Source organism: Cricetulus griseus, chromosome 3, assembly GCF_003668045.3.
Source record: "Cricetulus griseus strain 17A/GY chromosome 3, alternate assembly CriGri-PICRH-1.0, whole genome shotgun sequence".
In the NCBI taxonomy this organism is placed as follows: domain Eukaryota; kingdom Metazoa; phylum Chordata; class Mammalia; order Rodentia; family Cricetidae; genus Cricetulus; species Cricetulus griseus.
In genome coordinates, this window is record NC_048596.1 from 93268407 (window position 1) to 93277889 (window position 9483).

Sequence of the window (9483 nt, forward strand, 5' to 3'; positions counted from 1 at the left end):
GCTCTGACATAGCAATGAGCAAACATTTTCTGTTACAGGTTGATAAATATTTAAAGCTTTGGGGATCATATTGACCAAATCATGGATCATCTCTCCTGTAACAGCAGGGAAGTAGTCATGGCATGCAAAACCAATAAAACAATATTTACCAACCTGGAAGGCTTTCTGTGACCTTAGTGTTTTCATTTATGAACCCATCTCCACTACTGAAACCAATAAATCTTTAATTTTAATAGCTGGAAAAGTAAGCTATGTTTTGCATACAAAAATCTCAGATGAGAGTTGAATGTGGACCCAAACTGACAGAGGTCTGATCTTTGGAGACTTCAAGAATAGCTGCCTCAGCATCCAAACAGTGGTGCTCTGGTGGTTCTTTAACACTGTTTTCTGTCTTAAGAGCAGCTCAAACCACATGCTCATATTCCATGTAGTAAAACACAACCATGGTGCTCCACAGACTGCAAACAAAGGCTCAGGGACAAAAGGAGTGGATATCAGAGTGAAAGATGATGGAGAATTTAATTTATTCAGACATATACACAACTGATTTTAGGGGATTTGTTTATGTGAGTTAGTAAGTTAGTATATGCAAAATAATCAGCTAATCTAATGCTGGGGATTACTGATTCCTTCCTCATTAATTTCAAATCACATTTTACTATAGGGATACTTACAGAGCTACTATATATATATATATATATATATATATATATATATATGGTTATGAATGTTCAAAAAGAGCAAGGAAGGGAATGTGGGACAGTTTTGAGGAAGGAAAAGAGAAGTTGTAAACTAAGTAATTACATTCCAATCCAAAAAAATAAAAGAAATATTTTTAATTCTGATCATAGATAATAAAAAACAAAGTGAGAAATACATTAGAAAACTATTACTACAAGTACAACTCTCTGTGTTCTCAATCTTGAATTTGTAAAATTATAAAAATCTGAGCTATACAAATTAAAATGATAGACTTAATTATTATAACTAAAAATTTAATAAAAAGCCTTTAATATAAAATTTAATGCATGATGTTTATTGTGTTTAAGAAACAATGTGTCCCTTAATATCAAGAGTATTTAGCGGCTGGGTCTCCACCCCCAATCTTAGCAGACTTCCTTCACTGAGACACAGATCATACCAGCCAAAAACAGATGAGTGACCTATCTGCCAGAGGAACTGCATCATCTCTGAATTCTGCCCATGGCAACCGTCCCACAAGCCCATGCAGTCCTGGCAAGTTCTTGCTATGGTGCTGGGATTTCTCCCCAGGCCCAGAAGACTTCCACCTAGCATGCTCAGGCCACACAATTCAAAATGGATATAAGTTCTGTCTGTGAGCAGAACTGTACTGCTTCCTGGATTCTGGTCCCCATGATCCTTCTCCAGGCCAGTACCATCCCAGCTAATCACTGTACCTGCTGCTGCTGGGTCCCTATCCCCACTCCCAGCAGACTTCCTCTACTGAGGTACAGATTACACCAGCCACAACCACCCTCACCAGTTGATAAGCAGTCTATTCCTAGACTTATAATAATTCCAAATTCAACTGCCTAAACCTTGTATTAGAACATAATCAACAATAAAATGGGCAATATGTCACCACCAGAACCCAGCTATTCTACGAAAGCAAGGCCTGAATGTTCCAACACAGTTGAAGCACAAGAAAATGACCTTAAAAATAATTTTATGAAGATTATGGAGATCCTTAAAGAGGAAATGAAAAAATCCTTTAAAGAAATGGAAGAAAAGACAACAGCAACAACAACAAAGGCCCTGGAGGAAATCAATAAATCTAAACAAATAAAATTGTTCAAGACCTGAAAGCAGAAATAGATTCAATAAAGATAACACAACTGAGGGAATTCTGGAAATTAAAAATGGAAAACCTGGGTAAATGAACAGGAATTACAGATGCAAACATCACCAAGAGAATATAAGATATAGAAGACAGAATCTCAGTCATAGAAGATTCAATATAGGAGACAAAATCATCAATCAATTTTGTTAAATCCAAAAAATTCCTAGCACAAAACATCCAGGAACTCTGGGACACTATGAAAAGGCCAAATTTCTACCTTCCTGTATTGAATCTTTCACACCTGAGATTCTCTCTTCTATCTTTTGTAGTCTGTAGGAAAGGGGAAAGGGCAAGAAGGAGGAGAACATGAGGGAACAGGATGGTTAAGATGGGGGAAGGACAGAGAGGGAGAGCCAGGAAAGAGATATCTTGATTGAGGGGGTCATTATGGGGTTACTGAGAAACTTGGCAGTAAGGAAATTCCCTGGATTCCACAGGATGACCCCAGCTAAGACCCTGAGCATTAAGTGAAGAGGGTGCCCGAACTGCCCTTCACCTGTAATCAGATTGATGATTACTTGAATTATCACCATAGAACCTTCATCCAGCACCTGATGGAGGCAGATGTTGGAGATCTACACCTAAGCAATGGGCTGAGCTTCCAGATTCCAGTCAAAGAGAAGGAGGAGTGATAATATTAGCAAAGGGGTCAAGACCATTTTGGGGATATCCACAGAGACAGCTTAACCTGAGCTAGTGCGAGCTCACTGACTCCAGACTGACATCTGGGGAACCTGCATGGGACCAAACTGGGCCCCCTGAATGTGGGTGACAGTTGTGTAGTCTGTGAGGTTACTAGAAATAGGAGCAGGATTTATTTCTAGTGCTTGAACTGGCTTTTTGGAGCCCATTCTTTTTGGAGGGATACCTTTCTCAGCCTGAGGGCATGCCCTTGGGTCCTGTCTCAAACAGATGTGTCAGACTTCAAAGTTGACTCCGTTTGAAGGCTTAAACTCTCTGAGGAGTGGATGGGGTCCGGTTAGAGAAGGAAGAGAGAGTAGGAGGAGGGGAGGAAGTGGGAACTGGAATTGGTATGTAGAATGAGAAAAGATTGTTTTAAAATGAAAAAAATCATGTCAACGCCAAACTTAAGAATAATAGAAGGAGAATGCCTGATTGGAAATATATTCAATAAAAGCATAAAGGAAAATTTTCTCAACCTAAAGAAGGACATACTTAAGAAGGTACAAGAAGCTTACAGGACAACAAATATATTGGACTAGAAAAGAGTCCCCTTGCCATATAATAATCAAAACACTAAACATACAGATATAGAATGAATATTAAGAGCTGCAAAGGACAAAGTCCAAGTGACATATAAATAGACCTATCAGAATTACACCTGACTTCTCAATGTATACTCTAAAAACTAGAAGAGCCTGGACAGATGTCTTGCAGAAGCTAAGAGACCACAGATGCCAGCTCAGACTACTATACCCAGCAAAAATTTTCAATCACCATAGATGAAGAAAACACAATATTTCTTGACAAAGTCAAATTTAATCAATATCTATCCACAAATCCAGCCATGCAGAAGGTACTGGAAGGAAATTCCAACCCAAAGAAGTTAGCTATGTCCATGAAAACATAGACAATAGATAATCTCACACCAGGAAAAACCAGAGAAGGAAATATAACACACACACACACACACACACACACACACACACACACACACACACACACACAGAGAGAGAGAGAGAGAGAGAGAGAGAGAGAGAGAGAGAGAGAGAGAGAGAGAGAGACTTCCACTACCACCACCACCACAAAAAAACCAGGAATTAGCAATCACTGGTCATTAATATCTCTAAATAACTTCGGACTCAATTTGCCAAGCTTACAGAATGGATACAAAAACAGGATCATCCTTCTGCTGCATAAGAAATATACCTCAACATCAAAACCAGAATTTACCTCATTATTAAAGTGTTGGAAAAAGATTTTCCAATCAAATGGACATGAGAAGCAAGCTGGTGTAGATATCCTAATATCTAACAAAATGGAGTTCTAACCAAAAATAATCAAAAGAGATGGAAAAAACTCTCAATATTCATCAAAGGATAAATTCACCAAGATGATGTCTCAATTTTGAACATCTATGTCCTAAATATAAGGGCACCCACATTAGTAAAAGAAACACCACTAAAACTTAAATCACATATCAAAACATACACACTAATAGTGGGAGACTTGAACATTCCAGTCTCACCAATGGACAGGTCCTCCAAATAAAGACACCAAACAGAAATAATAAAACAGATGTTATGACTCAAATGGACATAATAAATATCTATAGAATATTCCATCCAAGCACGAAAGAATATATATTCTTCTGAGCACCTCAGGGAATCTCTCCAAAATTGACTAATACTTAGTCACAAAGTCTTAACAGAAACAAAAAATTGGAATAACCCTCTATATCTTATCAGATCACCTTTGATAAAAGTTGGAGTTCAACAACAGCACAAACTACAAAAAGCCTACAACTCATGGAAACAAAAAAAACCAACTCTCAACTGAATTATCACTGGGCAATAAATAAATAAATAAATTAAAGACTTTCTAGGATTCAAAGAAAATGAAATGTAAAACTTACCCAAATTTATGGGACACAATGAAAGCAGTGGTAAAAGGTAAGTTCATAGTACCAAGTACCTCTAGAACCTGGAAGCAACCTAGACGCCCCTCAACCAAAGAATGGATGGAGAAAATGAGGTACATATACACAATGGAGTATTACTCAGTGGAAAAAAACAACAAAATCTTGAAATTCACAGGCAAATGGATGGAATTCGAAGAAACTATACTGAGTGAGGTAACCCAATCACAGAATGACAAACATGGTATGTACTCACTCATATATGGATATTAGACATAGAACAAAGGACTACCGGACTACAATCCATACCTCCAGAGAAACTAGGAAATGAGGAGGACCTTAAGAGAGAAATACATGGTCCCCTGGAGAAGGAAAAAGGGACAATAGATCCTGAGTAAATTGGAAGCATGGGGGGAGGGAGGTAGAAGAAAGAGAAGGGAGCCAGGTGGTGGTGCATGCCTTTAATCCCAGCACTCAGGAGGCAGAGGCTGGCAGATCTTTGTGAGTTCATGGCCAGCCTGGTCTATAAAGCTCCACAGAGAAACCCTGTCTCAAAAAAAACAAAACAAAACAAAAAACCCCAAGAGATATAGAAAGAGGAGAGAAGAGGAGGGGGAAGGAGAACATTAGGGATCAGAAAGACTGAGTCCAGGGAAGAATAGAGGAGAGCAAGAAAAGAGATACCTTAATAGAGGGAGCCATTATAGGTTTAAAGAGAAATCTGGCACTAGGGAAATGTCCAGAGATATACAAGGGTGATACAAACTAACAATCTAAGCAATAGTGGAGAGGCTACCTTAAATGACCTTTCCCTAAAATGAGATTGATGACTACCTTAAATGTCATTCTAGAGCCTTCATCCAGTAGCTGATGGAAGCAGAAGCAAACATCCACAGCTAAGTGCTGAACTGCACTCCTGAAATCCAGTTGTAGAGAGGGAGAAGTGATGAGCAAAGGGGTCAAGACCAAGCTGTAGAAACCCACAGAAACAGCTGACCTGACCAAGTGAGAGTACATGGACCCCAGTCATAAAGCTAGGGAACCAGCATTGGACTGAACCAAGCCCTCTCAATGTGGGTGCCAGTTATGAGTCATGGGCAGTCTATGAAACCTCTGAAAGTGGAATCAGTACTTATCCCTGGTGCATAAAAGGGCTTTGGGAGACCATTCACCATGGAGGACTACTCTCTCAGCCCTGATACAAGGAGGAAGGCCTAGACCCTCCCAAAAATGATGTGACAGACTTTGATGATTCCCCATGGAAGGCCTCATCCTCCCTGAGGAGTGAAGGGGGATGAAATTGGGGTGTTAGTGAGGGGTATGGAAGGATGAGAGGAGAGGAAACTGGGATTGATACATAAAATAAAATTGATTCTAAATTGAATTTTGAAAGTCCAGGAAAAAAAAAGAATTTGGAGAAATCTTATTCTAATGACATAACAGTAAACCTGAAAGCTCTAGAACAACAACAACAAAATGAGCAAACACACAAAAAGAGGAGTAAATGGCAGAAAATAATCAAAAGGAGGGCTGAAGACAATAAAATAGAAACAAAGAGAAAATATGAATAGTCAATGAAAGAAAGAGTTGGTTCTTTGAGAAAAATCAACAAGATAGACAAATCCTTATTCAAACTAACTAAAAGGCAGAGACAGAGAATTTCCAAATTCACAAAATCAGAATGAAAAGCAGGACATAACAGACACTGACGAAATCTGGACAATCATTAGGTTGTATTTTAGAAACCCCTACTCCAAAAAATTGGGAAATCTAAAATAAATGGACAAATTTCTTGATAGGTACCACATACCAAAATTAAACCGAGAAAAGATAAACATTTAAACCAGTATATAATTACTAAAGAAATAGAAACAGTCATTAAAAGTCTCCCAACCAACCAACCAAACAAACAAACGAACAAACAAACAAACAAAAAAAACCCAGGCAAATGGTTTTAGTGCAGAATTCTATCAGACTTTCAAAGAAGAGCTAATACCAGTGGTCCTGACATTGTTCCACACATTAGAAACGGAAGGAACATTGCCAAATTCTTTTTATGAGGCCACAGTTTTCCCTGATACACAAACTGTACAAAGACTCAACAAAGAGAATTACAGACCAATTTCCCTCATGAACTTTGATGCAAAAATACTCTAAAATACTTGCAAATTGAATCCAAGAACACATCAAAAATATCATCCACCATGATCAAGTGGGCATCATCCCAGAGATGAAGGGATAGTTCAATATACCCCCCAAATCTGTGAATATAGCCCATAATATAAACAAATTGAAAGAAATGACCCACAGGATGATCTCATTAGATGCTGAAAAAACCATTGACAAAATCTAACAACCCTTTCATGATAAAAGTCTTGGAAAGATCAGGGATACAAGGAACATACCTAAATACAATAAAAGCAATATATAGAAAGCCTATAGTCAACATCAAATTAAATGAAGAGAAACTCAAAGCAATTCCACAAAAATCATGAAGAAGATAAGGTAGTCCACTCTTTTATTATTTATTCAATATAGTACTTTAAGTTCTGGCTAGAAAAATAAGACAAGGAATGGTGATTAAGGGTATAGAAACTGGAAAAGAAGTCAAAGTATTGTTATTTGTGGATGATGTGACAGATTCCATATTCAACCCCAAAAATTCTACCAGGGAACTCCTACAGCTGATGAATACCTTTAGCAAAGTGGTTGGATAAAGATTAGCTCAAAAATATCAGTTGCCTTTTTATATAAAAACAAAAAAGTTCTGAGAAAGAAATCAGAGAAATAACACTCTTCACAATAGCCACAAACAATATAAAACATCTTGGAGTAACTAAGCAAGTGAAAGACCTGCATGGCAAGAACTTCGTCTTTGAAAACAGAAATTTGAGGAGGTATCAGAAGGTTGGAAGATTTCCCATGCTCATGGATTTGGGAGTATTGACATAGTAAATTTGGTCATCTTACCAAAAGCAATCTACAGATTCATTACAATACCCAAGAAAATTAACACAATCATTTACAGACCTTGAAAGAACAATATTCGACTTTATATATAAAAACAAAAAACTCAGGAAAACTGAAACAAGCAATAAAAAAACTGCTGGAGGTCTCACCATCCCTAATCTCAAGATCTACTATAGACCTATAGTAATAAAACAGCATGGTGTTGACATAAAAGCAGACAGGTGGATTAATGGAATATAATCTAAGACCCAGATATAAAACTACACACTTGTGGATACTTGAATTTTGATGAAGAAGCCAAAATTACACAATGGAGAAGAAGCCAAAATTACACAATGGAGAAAAGAGAGTATTTTCAACAAAAAATGCTGGTATAACTAGATGTGGACATGTAGAAGATTGTAAATGGATCCATGTCTATTGCTCTACATAAAACTCAAGTCCAGGTGCATCAAAGACCTCAACATAAATCAAGATGCAGTGAACATGATAGGAGAGAAAGTGGGGAATAGCCTTTAATGCACTGACACAAGAGAAAACTTCAAGAATAAAATAGCATGAGCACAGACACTAAGACAGTCAATTAGTAAATGGGACCTCCTGAAACTGAAAAGCTTCTGTAAGGCAAAGGACACTGTCAACAGGATAAATGGCAGCCTGCATAATGGTAAAAATTCTTCACCAACCCCACATCTTACAGAGGGCTGATTTCCAAAATATATAAAGAACTCAAGAGAGGCAGATTGAATTGGTCCCTGAGGACCCAGGGACCATGACTCTGCTGAGATCTCTGGGCTATTCCAGCCCCCACAAAGTGCAGAGGTGAGCTGCTTCAGCCCCTGCCTTGGGCCCAACTTTGGTCTGCCCATTCTGGGAAATCCAGCCCCAAGGTCTGCAGGCAGAGTGAATAAGCCCCTGAAGACCCAGGGACCCTGACTCTGCTGAGAACACTGGGCTACTCCACCCCCTGGCAGTGCAGACTGCAGAGGGCAGAGAGTGCAGAAGTGAGTTGCTTTGGCCCCTGTCTTGGGCCCAACTTCTGCCTGCCCACTCTGGGCAGTCCTGCTAAAGGGTCTGAAGACAGGACGACTCAACCACTGAGGACCAAGCAACCCAGAGTCTGCTGACATCTCTGCACCAGTCCTGCTCTTGCATACATGGAGAGCAAGTGCCTCAGACCTGCCTGCACCCACCTTGAGACCCATCAGAGTATCAGAGCCAATTGCACCCACATGAAGAGAACACCAGACCCATACATACCAGGAAAGGAAGTGATACCACTTGTATCCATTGCAACAGTAGATGGAAAGACAAAAATATAAGAACACACCCAACAACAGGAAAACCAACATGACACCACCAGAGACTAGGGACTCTACACCAGCAAGACATGAATATCCCAAAACAGAAGAAGCAGAAGAGAGCAACCTTAAAAACAACTTCATGTAGGTAATAGAAACCCTAAGAGGAAATCAGAAAATCCTTCAGAGAAATGGAAGAAAAGACAAATCAAAAGATGCAAAAAATTAAGGAAAGCCAAGAAAATACAATTAAACAGCTGAAGGAAACAGTTTAGGACCTGAAAACTGAAATAGAGACAACAAAGAAAACATAAGAGACAATAAATAAAGAAAAGATGGAATGCTGGAAGTGGAAAAGCTGAGTAAATAATCAGGAACCACAGATACAAGTATAAGCAACAGAATAAATGAGATGGAAGACAGAATCTCAGATGCTGAAGACAAACTAGAGGAAATAAATTCATCAAGCAAAGAAAATATTAAGACCAACAAATCTTAACACAAAATATCCAGGAAATATGGGACACTGTGAAAAGATCAAACCTAAGGATAATAAGTATAGAAGAAGGTAAAGAAACCCAACTCAAAGGTGCAGAAAACATATTCAACAAAATCATAGAAGAAACCTTTCCCAACCTAAAGAAAGACATGCCAATGAAACTACAAGAAGCCTACAGAACACCAAATAGAGTGGACCACAAAAGAAAGTCACCTTGTCACATAATAATTAAAAACCAAATGCACAGAATAAA